Consider the following 13,349-nt stretch of genomic DNA (forward strand, 5'->3'; position numbering starts at 1 on the left):
TGTGTGCTCATGGGTGTGCTAGCCTACAAAAGAAGTGTGTTCAGGAGCATTGGTGGGGTGTTGCTATTTTGAGGAACAGCATGTAAATGGTGATCTGCCATGGTGCAACTGGTTTCCCATCTTTAAAATAGCAAAAGTGGATTTGGACACACCCTGAGTGCACCTTAAACTTTGCATTTAGATCATAAATAGGGTCCATAAACTTGGATCCTATTCGTAGTCTTTTCTCTTTCTGTCTTCAGTCTGTGTAGATGCAGTATTACAGAGAAACAGAGTCTCATCCTGACTTCAGCTCTGAAATCAAACCCATCACACCTGAGAGAACTGAACCTGAGCTGGAATAAAGACTCTGGAGTGAAACACCTCAGTGATCTACTGATGAACACACAATTCAAGCTGGAGAAACTAGAGTAAGTATCATTATTAGTTTATTAAGGAAATCAATATCAGAAATATTTTAGTGCTTATTATGATTGATTTATTTTCGTACATATTTTATTTACAAAAATAAATGGACCCTTGTGATGTTTAATCAATCAATCAATCAATCATTTTTATTTATATAGCGCTTTTAACAACACAGGTTGCATCAAAGCACTGTACAGTATAATGTAGAAGAGTACAATGACAGGGATGTATAATGACGAGAGTGACCAATTTCTTATTAAATGCAGAGACGGTCTCTGTAATCAATTCGACGTTAAATCACTAGAAGTTAAGTGTCCCCAACCAAGTAAGCCAGAGGCGACAGCGGCAAGGAAACAAAACCCCATCCATACAGAATGGAGAAAAAAAAAACCTTGGGAGAAATCAGACTCAGTTGGGGTCAGTTCTCCTCTGACCGGACGCCCAGCACTTAACTTCCAGTTAAATTTTAAACGCAGCTGTGTCAGATAGTGTAAATGACTTAGTGTGTGTGTATGTGTCTGTGCATCAGGATCTGGTGATCTGTCGACGGGCGCATCTAGGTGTTCTGGTCTCTGATGAACATAATCTCTGGGTGCTGATCCACCATCTAGTCTGGATACAAACTGAAAACAGATTGAGAAAGAGACAGGACTAATATTAGCGTAGATGCCATTCTTTTTACGATGTCACAAGTACATCGTATTTTAGGAGTAGTGTTCCCGGTTCCAGCAAATATAAGTAATGCAGCCTAAAAATCCTTTAACGGATTTGAATAATAAAAAGTGTGTTGGTGTGTTATGTGTAGGCTAAGTTAAAAAGATGTGTCTTTAATCTAGATTTAAACTGACAGAGTGTGTCTGCTGCGTTTTGGACTAGCTGAAGTTTGTTTATTAAGCGTGCAGAACAACCACCCAATAAAGCATTACAATAATCTAACCTCAAGGTCATAAACGCATGAATTAATATTTCTGCATTAGAGGTTGAAAGCATAGGTCGTAATTTAGATATATTTTTAAGATGGAAAAACGCAGTTTTACAGATGCTAGAAACATGATTTGCGAAGGAAAGATTGCTGTCAAACAGCACACCTAGGTTCCTAACTGATGATGAAGAATTAACAGAGCAGCCATCAAGTGATAGGCTGTGTTCTAGATTATTATATGTGGGGTTTTTAGGTCCAATTATTAGCACCTCTGTTTTTTCAGAATTTAGCATTAGGAAGTTATTCATCATCCAGCTTTTTATATCGACTATGCATTCTGTTAGATTCTTAATTAGTTGTGTATCACCAGGCTGCGCTGAAATATAGAGCTGAGTATCATCAGCATAGCAGTGAAAGCTAATACCATGACTCCTGATACCTCCTATACATGTTACCTCCCAGAGGTAACATGTATAGGTTGAAAATAACAGTCCTAGCACTGAGCCTTGAGGAACTCCATATTTCACTTGTGATTGATATGATACCTCCCCATTTAATGCTACAAACTGATAGCAGTCAGATAGATATGATTTAAACCATGCTAAGGCGCTTCCTCTAATGCCAACATAGTTTTCTAGTCTATCCAAGAGAATGTTTTAATCGATTGTATCGAATGCTGCGCTAAGATCTAATAGCACTAATAACGAGATAAAACCACGATCCGATGATAAAAGCAGGTCATTCGTGACTCTAATGAGAGCAGTCTCAGTACTATGGTATGGTCTAAAACCTGATTGGAAATCTTCACAGACACCTTTTTTTTCTAAAAAGGAATACAGTTGTGAGGATACTACCTTTTCTAGTATCTTTGACAGAAAAGGGAGATTAGAGATTGGTCTGTAATTTACTAAGTCTTTGGGGTCAAGATGAGGTTTCTTAATAAGAGGCTTAACTACAGCCAGTTTGAAGGTTTTGGGAACATATCCTAATGACAATGATGAATTAATAATGTTCAAAATAGGATCTATGACTTCTGGAAGCAAATCTTTTAATAGTTTAGATGGAATAGGGTCTAACATACATGTTGCTGGTTTAGATGATTTAACAAGTTTGTATCAATGGTATCAATCTTAGAAGTAAAGAAATTCCTGAACTCATTGCAGCTATACTCTTGGGGAATATTAGCACCTGTTGACGTTTTATTTTTTGTTAATTTAGTTCCTGTACTGAATAAATACCGGGGGTTGTGTTTGTTTTCTTTTAAAAGGGATGAAAAATAATCAGATCTTGCAATTTTTAATGCTTTTCCACATGACAGGAAACTCTCCCGCCAGGCAATACGGAATACTTCTAATATAGTTTTTCTCCACCTGCGCTCCATTTTCCGGGCTGCTCTCTTTAGGGTGCATGTGTTGTCATTATACCATGGAGTCAGATTGTTTTCTTTTCGTTTAATGAAAATAACTGTCCCTCAAGAAAACATCTCTTCTCTCGTCTGATGATGTGAAGGCGTGAAACCTGTCAGTCACATGATCACAGCAATAACAAACAACAATTATCCAGCTTTATCAAAAATTAATCCCTAGCCAGTAATTTTTTTTATTATTTCACTCAGATCTGTATCACAATGGAAAAAAAATTATCACAAAAATGTTGTACATGTTGACTATAAACTGTTTATCATCTTAAAATTTCTTAAATTCATTTTATTAACATATTTTTCTTGATAAGTAACATTTAAAATAATTTTTTCATTTTGAGTATTATTTTAAAATTTGTTCTATAGTTGATCTTCTCTAGTTCTATAGTTTTTTCGTCTAAATAATCTCTAGACTTGAAATGTAACTAGTCTCCTCAAATCCTAGTTTTGTTTTAGTTTTATTTTATGTCTGTATGATTATTTACTGACTTTGTTTTCAGATTTTAACAGTATTTTATTTATTGCACTGGATGTTGTTTTCTCGTGATTAATTTAAGTCACACATGAACATAACGTGTCTGATTCATTGTCTTTTCTCTTTCTGTCTTCAGTCTGTATAGATGCAGTATTACAGAGAAACAGAGTCTCATCCTGACTTCAGCTCTGAAATCAAACCCATCACACCTGAGAGAACTGAACCTGAGCGGGAATGAATTTGGAGACTCTGGAGTGAAACACCTCAGTGATCTACTGATGAACACACAATTCAAGCTGGAGAAACTACAGTTAGTATCATTATACTCTACAGCAGTTAGACGTTATGAAGGTCGTTACATAAACAATTATTGTCCCATATTATCCATAGATCTATAAAACTAGTTTTATTAATGTTGTAATCCATAGTGAATGTTAAAGTTGAACAGTCATTTATTTAAATATTGATAAAAAGGAATTTAATTGTACAGCATCACCCTTATAAAGACAAAAACAATCATCCAGATATCTTTTCCAAATTAATATCACAAGAAAAAGCATGGTTTGAGTAAATATATTTTTCTTAGGAGGAGGCTATATATAGATTTGTGAAGGAAGGTGCCACATCTTCAATAATATTTATTTATTTTTCAGTAATATTTCAATGCATTCATTAAAGCTGTCACCAAGCCAGCAGAGGGAGTCCTTACCTCTGGGTGATCTCCATACACTCCCTCTGCGACAACTTCCTGTTCCAGGACTATAAATACTGCAGCATGCCACCCACCTGCAGGTTGCATTGTTCGCCTGTTCTATTGTTGGTTCCAAGTTTCCTTGTGGTTTCCGAGTTATAGATTCCCCGGTTTTGACCCTGCCTGTCTAACGGTATTCTGATTGTTTGCTGCCTGACCTGACCACCGCCTGTTTTTGGATTTTGTTATTGCCTTGCCTCTGATATTCCTGTTTGCCCTGTTTGACACCTGCCTGCTTTGACCATGCCTTTGTTTAATAAAAGCCTGCGAAAGGATCCGCACGCCTCAGACCCATCAATCGTGACAAAAGCTGACCGACTCAAGATGACTCGCGGGATCAAAAAAACCTCAAATAAAATGAGATGCACTTTAAATAGTAACACAAAACAAAACAAGAATCATCACAAAACGCTTTGGGCCTTATATTTCGGTAAATATACTTTTCCCTGACGACAGATCTTGAAGGAATCCCTCACTCTCACCGTGTGTGATACCTTTTTTCCTCATTACGTGACTCACGCCACGACGTAACATTAAGATCATACCTACATTGAACACACTTTTCTAGTGGACACAACCCAAACACAACCATTTTGGTTATTTATTATAATACTTGGTATTATTTCTAACATAGTATTAAACACAGGATATATTTGGGGTCCCTACATATATGATTATTTTTTTTTGAAAATCAAGTTTCTGTCAGGACAGATGAGCAGACCCAATTGCAGAAGAAAAATATAGTTTATTTGACAAACAAGGGTTCTTGAGTAATTGTCCAACAAAAGGGTGAAACCACTGGCAGTCGACTCCAGCCTCAATCCCAGCTGCAGAGGAGGTGGAGGATGGCTCGTCAAACGACACCGTAGATGGGACGAAGGGTGAACCGGACCCAACCGGTGGGGAAGGAATAAGGTGGCCGTTTGAGGCTGTAACTGGGGAACCTCACGCAGTAGCCACGTTCAACATCCACCCGCTAGAGGACTGAGACGGGTACTGGCACCCAAAGGTAGTCTATGAGAGGAGAGTACTGAGCCGGGTAGAAGGTGAGCTGGAGAGATGGGGCCAGAAAGGGGGAAAACAAACAAAACATCAACAAGACAAAAATTGTACTAACTGGACTGAAAACAGGACTAAGACTGGACAAACAAAAACTGGTCAAACTATCAAACTGGTGATCAGAGTCAGGATGAACAAATATCAAACGACGGACTGACAAAGGACAGAAAACAAGGAGATTAAGTAGGGAGGGTAATTAACAGAAATGGGGGTGCAGGAGTGTGAAACAATTAGGGTTAACAGCAAAGCACATGGCGAGCTGTCAAAACAAAGGCCATGTGCTTCGGGACAACAAAACACAAGACAAACACAACAGGCTACTGCCAATCCCTGACAGTACCCCCCCTCTCAGGAACGCCCCCAGGCGTATCAAGGAGGATAATCCCTGCGCCGGCGGAAATCCTCGATAAGCGACGGATCCAGGACGTCCCGAGCCGGAATCCATGACCTCTCCTCAGGACCGTAACCCTCCCAGTCCACCAGGTATTGAAAACCTCTTCCCCTACGACGAACGTCTAACAATCTCCAGACAGTGTAGACCGGAGAACCATCCACTTGACGAGGAGGTGGGGGGTGGGAGAAGAGGCATTAGTGTTAAGATGGGAGCGAATGACAGGCTTAACCCTGGATACATGAAAAACAGGGTGTACCCGACCAAGGAGGAGGGTAACTTGAGCCTAACGACCACCGGACTGAGAATCTTGGTGATCTGGTATGGACCTATGAACCTGGGCGCCAGCTTGCGAGAAGTCGCCCTGAGAGGCAGGTCCTTGGTGGAGAGCCATACCTTCTGACCACAAATGTAGCGAGGAGCTGGAGTCCGATGACGGTCGGCTGCTGCCTTGGTGCGTCTAGAGGTCTGGGCCAAGACCCTCCTGGCCTTATTCCAGGTCTTACGACACCTCCGGACAAAGGCTAGAGCAGACGGCACCACAGCGTCGGGTTCCTGGATGGGAAACAAGGGGGGTTGATAACCAACAGAACATTCAAAGGGTGACATACCTGTGGATGCCACTGGTAGAGTATTGTGGGCGTACTCTACCCAGGAAAGCTGCTGACTCCAGGAGGCAGGATTACGAAGTGCCAGGCAGCGGAGTGCTCTTTCAAGATCCTGGTTGGCTCGCTCACATTGACCATTAGACAGAGGGTGATAACCTGAAGACAGACTCGTAGAGGCCCCGATCTGTCGACAGAATTCTTGCCAAAACAGAGAGACAAACTGGGGACCCCGATCAGAAACCACGTCCATAGGCAACCCGTGTAGCCGGAAGACGTGGTCGATAACCAGTAGCGCGGTCTCCTCGGCTGAGGGGAGTTTGGCAAGGGCAATGAAGTGAACCGATTTAGAGAACCGATCCACCACCGTGAGAATGGCGGTGTTGCCCTTAGAGGGGGGGAGGCCAGTAACAAAGTCCAAGGCAATATGAGACCAAGGACGGGTGGGAATAGGGAGGGGACATAACAGACCTGACGGAGGCTGGTTAGAGGTCTTCGTCTGGTCGCAGACTGAGCAAGCCAACACAAACTGCCTGACATCCTGGCCTATAGATGGCCACCAAAATTGTTGACGGATGGCTGCCAACGATCTCCTGACTCCCGGGTGACAGGTTAGCTTGGAGTCGTGACCTCACTGGAGAACTTCAGAGCGAAGGGGCTCAGGAACAAACAACCGACCCGCTGGACACCCCACAGGTACATCCACTCCTCGACCGGCCTCGCTGACAAGTCTCTCAATCTGCCAGGTAAGAGCCCCCACAACCACCCCATGAGGGAGGATCGGGTCGGTAGAAGCCGCTTCTCCCGGGGGCACAAAAAGGCGAGACAAGGCGTCAGGCTTGACATTCTTCGATCCGGGCTGGTACGAGAGGGTGAACCTGAAGCGATTGAAAAAAAGTGCCCAGCGAGCCTGCCGAGAACTCAGCCGCTTGGCTGAGCGGATATATTCCAAATTTTTGTGATCCGTCCAGACCAAAAAGGCTGAGTGGCCCCCTCCAACCAGTGACGCTACTCCCCCAAGGCCAGCCTGACTGCCAGCAGCTCCCTGTTGCCGATGTCGTAATTCCGTTCAGCAGGGTTCAGACGGTGCGAAAAGAAAGCACAGGGATGTACTTTCCCATCCTGGGAGGAGCGTTGGGACAAGACAGCGCCGACCCCGACGTCTGATGCGTCCACCTCAACAATGAATTGTCTCTTAGGATCTGGAATAGAGAGAACAGGAGCAGAGATAAACCGGGACTTAAGATTATCAAAGGCCTCCTGAGCCCGAGGATTCCATACGAAAGGTGACTTAGTAGAGGTGAGCGCAGTTAAGGGTGCAGCCACCTGGCCAAAATCCCTGACAAACCGCCTATAAAAGTTGGCGAATCCCAGGAATCACTGCAGAGCCTTTCTAGAGTCGGGTACCGGCCATTCGGCGACTGCCTTAACCTTGACAGGGTCCGGTTTAACCTCCCCTTCCGAAACAATGAACCCAAGGAATGAGACCGACTTGGCGTGGAACTCGCACTTCTCCACTTTGACAAAGAGCTGATTCTCTAACAAACGTTGGAGAACAAGGCGAACGTGGTGGGTGTGTACCTGGAGAGAAGGGGAGAAGATGAGAATATCATCGAGGTACACAAATACAAAACGGTTAATCATGTCTCCCAACACACTTTTAACCATGTTCTGGAAGACAGCAGGAGCGTTCGTGAGACCGAACGGAAGGACCTGATATTCATAGTGTCCCGAGGGAGTGTTAAATGCTGTCTTCCACTCATCACCCTCCCGGATCCTGACTAGGTGGTAGGCATTGCGGAGGTCTAACTTGGTGAAGACCTTAGCTCCCTGCAAGAGCTCAAAAGCAGAAGACATCAAGGGTAAGGGGTACCTATTCTTAACAGTGATGTCATTGAGTCCCCTGTAATCAATACAGGGACGCAGAGAACCATACTTTTTAACAAAGAAGAAACCAGCACCAGCGGGAGATGAGGAATGGTGAATGAGTCCATTACGGAGAGATTCCTGGATATAGGTGTCCATAGCCTCTCGTTCAGGAGCAGACAGGGAGAATAAACGTCCCCTGGGCGGAGAAGTGCCTGGGAGAAGGTCGATAGCACAGGCGTAGGGTCGGTGGGGAGGAAGGGATAGAGCTCGGGACTTGCTGAACACCCGACCCAGATCGTGGTACTCCACCGGAACGCCGGAGACATCCACCTCCTGATCCTGAGGAAAGGGAGACACAGAGACAGGAGAAGCAGCACCCAAACAAGACACATAACAAGACTTGTCCCAGGACAGAATTAAATTATGGGACCAATCAATGTGAGGACCATGCTGCCTCAACCATGGATGCCCCAAAACAAGACAAGCCTGTTGGGAGTCCAGGAGAAGCAGCACGATGCTCTCACAGTGATTGCCTGACACGACAAGACTTACACAGGGAGTGGAATGAGTGATGGTGGAAAGTTTTTGACCAGATAGTCCCCAGACAGGAACAGGGGAGGTGAGTGGAATGGCCGGGATGCCCCAATTTTTAGCAGTCTGGACATCAAGGAAGTTGGCCTCGGCCCTGGAGTCAACCAGAGCCTCGCAGCTGTGAGAGGTTCCTAGACAGGTGATTACTGCTGGAAGGAGGGTGCGAGAATAGGAGGAGGGCATAGGAGACAAACCCACTAGGACGCCCTGGTGTTTCTTTAAAGGGCACGTAGAGACCCGGTGTCCAGACTTGCCACAGTACAAACACAATCCCCGAGCCAGACGATTTTGTTTCTCCTGAGCCGTGAGGTGGAGACAACCTAATTGCATTGGCTCAGGGTCACTGGAGGGCAGGGATGGTAGGCACTCGATGCTCTGGGAGTCCCTGGTGAAGTCCCTTGCTGACCATGGGAAAAGACGCTTTTGGCGAAGATGGATCCGGGCCTCGATGCGCAATGCCAAGCTGATAAGATCCTCTAGCTCTGCCGGGGTCTCCTGAGCCGCAATCTCATCCTGGATCTGAGGATCCAACCCCTCCCGAAACAAGGCACGCAGGGCACCCTCATCCCACTTGCACTCGGCGGACAGTGTCTTGAACTTAATGAGGTAGTCGGTGACGGTTTGACTCTTCTGGCAGAGTCGAACAAGCTTAGCAGCCGCCTCTTCTCCCCTGACGGAACGGTCAAACAACCTCTTCATCTCAGTGCTGAATTTAACAAAACTGGAGCATATCTGTGACTGAGCATCCCACATGGCTGTCCCCCACGCTCGAGCCTTGCCGGTGAGAAGAGTGATGACGTAAGCCACCTTAGTTAGTTCAGAGACATAACGACTTGGCTGAAGTGCAAACACCAAAGAACATTGGGACAGAAAGTCTTGGCAAAAGTTCGGGTTCCCGTCATAAGGAGGTGGGTTGTTGGCATGTGGCTCAGGGTTGGAAGGAATGTGGGATGAGACTCGTATCTCCTGCTGAAGATCTCGAACCCGGTCGCTTAAATTAGCCACTTGAGAGGTGAGGGAATCAATCCTGGTGGGCCAGAGCGGTACGGACGTAGTCTTCTTCCGCTGGGTCCATGTTGGTCAGTCCGTACTGTCAGGACAGACGAGCAGACCCAATTGCAGAAGAAAAATATAGTTTATTTGACAAACAAGGGTTCTTGAGTAATTGTCCAACAAAAGGGTGAAACCACTGGCAGTCGACTCCAGCCTCAATCCCAGCTGCAGAGGAGGTGGAGGATGGCTCGTCAAACGACACCGTAGATGGGACGAAGGGTGAACCGGACCCAACCGGTGGGGAAGGAATAAGGTGGCCGTTCGAGGCTGTAACTGGGGAACCTCACGCAGTAGCCACGTTCAACATCCACCCGCTAGAGGACCAAGACGGGTACTGGCACCCAAAGGTAGTCTATGAGAGGAGAGTACTGAGCCAGGTAGAAGGTGAGCTGGAGAGATGGGGCCAGAAAGGGGGAAAACAAAAAAAACTAACAAACAAAACATCAACAAGACAAAAATTGTACTAACTGGACTGAAAACAGGACTAAGACTGGACAAACAAAAACTGGTCAAACTATCAAACTGGTGATCAGAGTCAGGATGAACAAATATCAAACGACGGACTGACAAAGGACAGAAAACACAAGGAGATTAAGTAGGGAGGGTAATTAACAGAAATGGGGGTGCAGGAGTGTGAAACAATTAGGGTTAACAAGAGGGGAGGAGTTAACAGCAAAGCACATGGCGAGCTGTCAAAACAAAGGCCATGTGCTTCAGGACAACAAAACACAAGACAAACACAACAGGCTACTGCCAATCCCTGACAGTTTCCTCTTAATAATTTCACAACATTGAATTAAAAACTGAATGAACTGTAAAATGTTTTCTCGTGATTAATTTAAGTCACACATGAACATAACGTGTCTGATTCATTGTCTTTTCTCTTTCTGTCTTCAGTCTGTGTGGATGCAGTATTACAGAGAAACAGAGTCTCATCCTGACTTCAGCTCTGAAATCAAACCCATCACACCTGAGAGACCTGAACCTGAGCTGGAATGAATTTGGAGACTCTGGAGTGAAACACCTCAGTGATCTACTGATGAACACACAATTCAAGCTGGAGAAACTAGAGTTAGTATCATTATTAGTTTATTAAGGAAATCAATATCAGCAATATTTTAGTGCTGCTTAAGCTTGATTTATTTTGGCACATATTTTATTTCCAAAAATAAATGGACCCTCGTGATGTTTAATGAAAATAACTGTCCCTCAAGAAAACATCTCTTCTCTCGTCTGATGATGTGAAGGCAGGAAACCTGTCAGTCACATGATCACAGCAATAACAAACAACAATTATTTAAACTCCATTTTACGTTTTTAATATTATTTTAAAGAGGTTCTATAGTTGATCGTAATTACTTTACAAATCACAAACCTTTGTTTTTGCTCTAAATATTCTCCAGATATGAAATATAACTATTATCCTCAATTCATAGTTTAGTTTTATATTATAAATGTTTTATTATTTATTTACAAATATTGTTTTCAGGTTTTAACAATATTTTATTTATTGCACTGGATGGTCTTTACTCGTGATTCATTTAAGTCACATATTTTTACATTTTTACTGCACTTTTATAAAAACAACAACTGAATCTGAGCTTCATGCAGAACTGACAAAGAACTGATATAAATCTGACAAAGATGTATTTTTAATGTAGCTGGCACTATTGACCAGCATTGGCAGGAAGTAGAATAGCTTTTATGTGTTTTAGGTTCATTTTTATAAGACGGAGAGACAAATCTGTACTTAATTCAGAAATGATTGATAAATAATAGTGATATGATGCATCATTAAATAAGGTTGGAATAATAAATCAAATAGGGTGAGGACCAAAGAGGACAGAAGGAAGGAGTGTGAGGGCAGTGATGAAGAATAGGTTCATGAGGAAGTCAGACATTTCTGTCCAGATTGTATGTCAGTTTGAAAGATGTGATCCATACAACAACCAGAGGTCAGGAAAGATGCCAGTGTCTGTTAGCATTACTAGACTGATCCAATCATGACTGTCCACATCTACTGACTCACTAGGGACTCACTTTCAAGATTTGAAATTCCAAGAGAAAACACAATATTGAAGTTGTTTTAATGCTTCAAAACTAAAACATGGTTTTCAGGAAGTGACATTACATCTAAATTTGTGTCAAGTTTTAGATCAAATATAAATCAAATATAGCAGCTCAAGAAAAAAACTGCATGTTCATAAAGATTTTTTATGTTTTTTGAAACAGTAAGACTTTTTCACTTCTTCTCAAATAGTGAAAAGCATCTGATTGTGTGTGAAGTTTCAGAAAATTTGCCAAAAAATAATTTACTCAAATGGATAGAGAAAAATGATTTTACTTCTAAATATATGTGAAATATACAGTCAATTATTTTAAATCTTTAAATTCATGATTACTTCCTCTCTTTATACTCAAAATCTTGTGATGAGTCTGAGCTCATTATTTTTGTGAAATATTCTTCTTTATGATTTTGTTCGAGATCTCTCTTTCTTTTTGTCTCTTTCTAGTCTTCGTGGCTGTGACATTACAGATGTTTCTTCTTTAACTCAGTGTTTGACAAAAACAGAAACACTGCAGTTTCTAAAAGAGCTTGATCTGAGGTTTAATGAGATCGGAGACTCAAAGCAGCAGCTCATTGATGTGCTACGAGACTCAAACTGTAAACTGAGGTGAGTAAACTTCACTTTGAGATATTAAAGAGATTCATTTAACTCTGATACGTGAACAAATACACACTTTCAAATATCTGTGAGAAGAGTTTATCAAAGTATCATGAAGCTTTATCTCAAAGGGTTTGTGTCAGAATGAAATAAAAAGTTGATGAGATGTTTAACACAAAGGAGGGAAGAGAACAGAAGCACAGTCACACTTTATACAGCAGCAGCTGCTTTATTAATGATATCAGTAATAGTGAATCATTACAGTTTGAAATAGATTTGATCAGATTGTAGGAAAAGCAGGTAAAATCAGAGCCTCCCCGTTTGTCTAGGGGGCACGGGAGGCTGTAACAAATAAAGTCAACAAAAACAGAAAAAAAACGTCTGACGGTCACATCAACCCCCTGATCCAGAAAAGCACAAACGCAGTCTTGTATAAATCTTTCATTTATTTAACAAAAGAATGACAGAGGAAGCAAATCTTCAGGAGAGGGCAAGGCCAACATAATAAACAAAACTCTATAACTACGTTGAATATTATAAATAACCTACTCAAAAGAAAAAAGAAAAAAATAACAGAGTCTTACCTTACTCCCTAACTAATGTAAACATAGGCAAAACCTCCATTTCAAAGAAAATGGCACCCTCTCCCTACCGCTTCCAAAAGACAAAAAGTTTTAAAAGAAAACTGAAAACAAATCAAAACACCAGAGCATCCACATGCTCTCCCATAGTTTGCGAGAGAACAATTCCCTCACAAGACTAAGAGATAAAGACCATAATCGGCCACCCTAAATACAACACTTTCTGGATCAGGGAAAAGAGTGAACACGAAGCCGTCAGCGTCCATCATGGTTCCTCTGCGATCTTTAAGCAGAGCGCTGATCAACGATGAGCATCAGCTGGGCCCCAATTAACAATCTGCAACAAGAGGGAGAGAGAAAGACATGCAACCCCAAACATGCCCTATAGGTGACATCACCCTCTCAAGATCACACATTACCCAAAATACGTCCACAGGACGTAACACCCCCACCACTAAGACTACAAATATATAAAAAAAGTCAACTATTTGACTCTTAGTTAGTGGACAACATTTTGGTAGTTTTCATACTCTCGAAAGGGCATCCGCCATAACATTT

The 13,349-nt window shown here is 42.7% G+C and overlaps 1 protein-coding gene across 1 annotated transcript in view; it reads left to right on the plus strand.

Annotated features, from left to right (window-relative positions):
* Nucleotides 1–13,349, plus strand: part of LOC122327901 — a 359,865-nt gene that overhangs the window by 196,534 nt on the left and 149,982 nt on the right.

The sequence above is a fragment of the Puntigrus tetrazona genome, chromosome 22 (genome assembly GCF_018831695.1).
Source record: "Puntigrus tetrazona isolate hp1 chromosome 22, ASM1883169v1, whole genome shotgun sequence".
Taxonomy (NCBI): Eukaryota; Metazoa; Chordata; class Actinopteri; order Cypriniformes; family Cyprinidae; genus Puntigrus; species Puntigrus tetrazona.